Source organism: Cavia porcellus, unplaced genomic scaffold (assembly GCF_034190915.1).
Source record: "Cavia porcellus strain 051 isolate PalLab524CR breed Dunkin Hartley unplaced genomic scaffold, mCavPor4.1 scaffold_8, whole genome shotgun sequence".
Taxonomy (NCBI): domain Eukaryota; kingdom Metazoa; phylum Chordata; class Mammalia; order Rodentia; family Caviidae; genus Cavia; species Cavia porcellus.
The window spans coordinates 32,558,791-32,563,657 of record NW_026947491.1 but is presented as its reverse complement, the minus strand read 5'-3'; the positions used below and the strand labels follow the sequence as shown (position 1 = coordinate 32,563,657).

General features: G+C 41.4%; 1 long non-coding RNA gene across 1 annotated transcript; it reads right to left on the bottom strand.

The window, feature by feature from the left end:
* Positions 1-3,269: 3,269 nt before the first annotated feature.
* On the bottom strand, positions 3,270-4,417 carry LOC134477282 (uncharacterized). The gene is made up of 2 exons (XR_010049208.1): positions 3,953-4,417; positions 3,270-3,914 (listed from the first exon to the last, which is right to left on the bottom strand). It is a non-coding gene; the product is annotated as an uncharacterized LOC134477282 (long non-coding RNA).
* Between the last annotated feature and the right edge of the window lie 450 nt (positions 4,418-4,867).

Sequence of the window (4,867 nt, the reverse complement as noted above, 5' to 3'; positions counted from 1 at the left end):
CTTGGTAGCTGCTGCTATCTGTCCACCATGTTCTCCCCGAAGTCCAGTCTATTTATTTTAATTGGTGAATTGAAGTCATTTACATTGTTGGTTATACATAATATATATTGGCTTATTTTTGTTGTGTTATCATTCTGCTGTTGATTCTTTACCTTTCCCTTCTATTTAATTATTTGCCCTGCTTGGTAGCTTTTTTTTTTTTTTTTTTTTTTTTTTGGTGTTCTAGAAGTCATAGTTATTTTTTATCTATGTAGAATATCTTTCACTATTCTTTGTAGGGTTGGTTTGGTGATCATGAAGTTCTTCAGCTGTACTTTGGCATGGAAGTATCTTATTTCTTCATGGATTCTGAAGAATAGTTTTTCAGGGTACATCAATCTGGGTTGGAAGTGGTTTTCTTTTAGGATTTAAAATACTTTATGCTCTTCTTGACTTGATTATTTGTGTCAAGAAGTCTTCTGTGATTCTGTGATTCTTGGGCTTTCCTTTATAGGTAATTGGTTTCTATTCTCTAACAGCTTTTAATATTCTGTTCTTATGTTGAAATTCTGGGTTTCTGATTATTATATGTCTGGGTATAGATTTATTTTGGTTATGGCTAATTGGAATCCTATATGCCTCATTTATCTGTATGTCGGTTTCTTTTCCTATGTTTGGGAAATTTTCTGCTATTACTTCCGCAACTAGTCTTTTTATATCATTTGTGTTATCACCTTTTTTCATTTACACTTATCAGTCTTATACTGTTTTGCTTTGCATCATCTTGCAACTGTTGAATTATTACTTCCCAATATCCTGTTATTTTTAAAAGATCTTTATTTCCTGTTCCCTACCAACAATCTTATCTTTGAAATCTGAAAGTCTAACTTGATTTTCCTTGAGGTGATTTTGCCAGCTTTCAATGGAATTTTTATTTCCTGGATATCGCTTTGAATCTGTTTCATGTATTCTGTTTCTTTCTTATATTTTTCATTCAAGGTTTCCATCTTTTTGCAGTGCTCTCCAAATTTTTTTACTACGTTTTCTTTAGATGTGTTTAGCATTTCTTTTATTATGTTTATCACTTCTTCTTTTACCTGGCAGATTATTTCTCACCTGAGTTCTTTACAGCTTCATGGAGCTGTTTCTTTGCCTAAGTTGCTATCATTTCAGAAATTTCAGGTGTGTAATTTACACTTGCTTCTATTCCCATGTCTCCTAGGTTTGTTTGGGATGGGATGGAGGTTTAAGATTGCATTTTGCTCTTCTGTTTTGTCATTTTCCTGTATTTGCCTTGGGCAGCCTGAATGCAAAGTCTCAGTTGTTTCCTGGATTGAGGTTAGTTGTCCACTCAATTTTCCCAGATGAGTGGTGGTCATTAGGCAGGCCTTACCGGGTCCTGAGAGGCCCATCAAGGCTCCTTGCTTGCTTGGGGTTGCTGGACCATACCCTACCATGTTCTGAGCAGTGCACCAAGCTGCATGGCTAGGTAGAGTACACTGTACAGGCCATAAACTTGCACCATGTGATGCATCAAAGCTCTCTGTTTGCTTGAGGTTTCTGGACATGACTCTACCAGGTTTTGAGTAACACATCAAGACTGCACAGCTAGGTAGAGTACACTCTGCAGGCCTTAAACTCATGCCATATGATGCACATTTTCTTTATTTTTTCACTTGTTGATGGACATATGGGCTTTTCCCAAAATTCAGCTGTTAAAAATTGTAATGCTATAAACATAGGTGCCATATGTCATTGTAGTATGATGACTTTAACTCTTTAGGGAAGATATCCAGAAGGGAAACAGCTCTGTCAAGTGGATCCTTTAATTTTAGTTTATTGAGGAATCTCCATAATGATTTCCATAGTGGTTGTACAAATCTACACTCCCACCAACAATGGAAAAGCCTTCCTTTTTCTTCACAGCTTCACAAGCATGTGTTATTGGTTGATTTGATGATATCTATTCTCTCTGGAGTGAGAGGGAAACTCGGTGTTGTTTTAATTCACAATTCTCAAATGGCAAGCATTTTTTCATGTATTTATTGAGTGTTTTTACTACTCTATCTAGCAAGCATCTTCTCATTTCTGAGACCCATTTTATTTAAATTGAGAGGGTCTAATTTTTTGAGTTCTGTATAGTGTTATATATTAGTCTTCAGTTTGAGGAGTAGCTGGCAATTATTTCCCCATTCAGTACCTTGTGTCTTTTTTCTGTTGATTTTCTTTGCGGTACAAAAGCTTTTTAATTTGATGTAAGGAAACATTCCTAAAATTCACATGGAACAAAAAGAAACCTAGAACAGCAAAAGTCATTCTGGGCAACAAGAGCAAGGCAGGGAAAATCACAACCCGAAAATTCAAGTTATACTACATAGCTACAGTGATTAAAACATGGTATTGGCAAAAGAAAAAGAGAGAGAGACAGATTTGTGGATCTATGGAACAAAATAGAAGACAAAAAAAGAATTCAAAGCATGTTCAGCAACTTTATCTTTCAAAAAGTGGAAAATCCATTCACTAGGGAGAAGATAACCTCTTTAACAAATAGTACTAGGAAAATTGGCTTTTTATGTGCCAAACATCGAACTTAGACCTGTTATCCCTTAACGTGAAGTAACCTAAGAATGAAATGGATCTGAGATCTGAATGTTAAAACAGTAACAATAGGTGTAGGCAAAAATTTTATGATTAAAACCCCAATTACATATAAAATGTTTAAAGACTCAACAAACTGTCTACTTCTTTAAAGCAAGAATCACTCAAATGTCTATCTTTTAAACAACTTTTCTAAATAGCAGTTGCACAATTTTTTATAGTGTGTGCATTTTTAAAGTGGCAACTTATTTAAATAACTCAAAGCTTCTGGAAATCTCCTGGGAGATTTCTAGAAACCTAGGTTCTTTGAAGGTGGCATCAGAAGATTAGGTACACAAAGGCAGGGTAAGGAATGGTTAAGGTGACATTTTCATTAGTGTATCTTAAAGAATGCACAGAAAAGGGAAGGGGCTTGGGAACCTACCCCAAAGGGGAAACAAGTTGCCACATATGGAAAAAGATGGTACAAGGAGGAGATCAAAGAGCTTCCTGTGGTTACCCTGGGAAGAGCCCTCTGAGCAAGTTCTTTGATTTGGTGCTTGCCCACCCACATGGCATCCTAAGTCTCTCTAGTCTGGCCACCCAAACTGAACTCTCCTGAATGCCAGAGAACAGAGCAGGCCATGGAAAGAAAGAAATCTAACCAAGATTGACCTGAGCCGCGGGAGACAGGAGGCCAGACTCGAGCAGGATCAGCTCTCAAACTTTATTACGTACAGCGAACCGGACCTGACAAGGTCCGCCACCCTCAACGTTGGTTCCTCTTCCGCCGTTGGGGGCAGGAACAACCTCTTATAAGGGGAAGCAGTATCCAATCACAGAGAAGCGCGCCTAACAAGCTGATAGGCTAGCGTCACGGGTAACTGGGCAGATATGACAATTTGGCGGGCTTGTTCAGGCCGGGAAGAACCCGGAAGCAGGAAATGGGCACCATTCATAGGCGGCTTCCCACATCTCCCCCTTTTTTATTTATTAAAATAGGATGGTCTGTGGGTCCCTCCAAGGTGTCTATGACCTTGTTGCTGTTAGACACCTAGGAGTGGGCCTACCTTGTAGGCCGAGGCATGAGAGAATGTAGAGGTCTATACCCTGCTGTGCATCACCCTGTTTTGTGCATATCCTTGCGCCAGGACCATGCTCAAGGTGAGTGGTTCATTTTTTCGCAGGGCCAGGCTTTTGTGAACCGAACCTGGATGCATATAGACATTCATTCCTGCCTTCCCCCCAAACTTTGAGGCGGATGGCACTGCAGTACCCTTGGTCTCGCATCTCAATGCCAATAATTTGACTCCGGGAGGGACCCCTGGCCTTATAGGCCATATATATCTGAGTGGAGCCTGTCTTAGGTTGACTGGGAGGGCTTTTCCCGTCTTACCCGTCATTGGCTTGCCCACTCAGCTCTTATAGCTGATGTTCTGCAATGTGAAGGAGATATGCGGCGGCCTGCTGGCCTGATGGGCTACCTGCTGCCATTTGCATGGCTGCCATAGCTGTGATCTTAACCTGCTGCTGAGTTTGTATGAGGCGATCTAACAAGCATTTAATAACCACAAGCCCTACTAGGATAGCCATGGCAATTAGCATAATCAAGGACTGTTTGATTGATGGTGTAAACCCTGGGTGAGGCGGGCGAGGCCGCCGAAAAAGGTGCCAATGTGGGCGGGTGGTGCCAAGGACCCCAAAGATATTGTGGTGGTTCTGTGGAATCTGAGCATATCACAGGGGTGATTAATAGGAACCCACAGAATAGAAAAAACTCCAAACCAGACATTTTAGTTTGTAGATGGTCTCGGGCGCTGAGCGTCGGTCCCAGAAGGGTCGAGTTGACTTGTGTCTGCGGGCTTATCAGCATCTGGAAAAATCCTGTTAGCGGCCTCAAGCATGCGGGCCACAAAATCTGAAAATGGCTCTCCCTGCCCTTGTATAATTTTTGTAAGGTGACCCGTATGTCTCCTCGCCCTAATAGCATATCCCTGTTCCACTCTCTCTGGTTATTTTCCCTGTTGGCTGCCGCCTGCTCTACACAGAATTCCTCATTCCAGGACTTATTGTCCGGGGGAGAGGCAGGCGCGTGCCAGCTGGGTCCAATCTCCAGGAGTTAAAAGCAGACCTGCCAATGCCTCTAAAAGCGCCATGGTAAATGGCGCATTGGGCCCATAAGCTGAAACTGCGTCCTTGATAGTTTTAAGTTGTTTAATTTCTAAGGGCTCATAATATCCTCCTCCTCCCCTGCCTCCTACTTGTACCGGGAATGCATGGAGACCGGAACACTCAAAGGGAAGCCGCGACC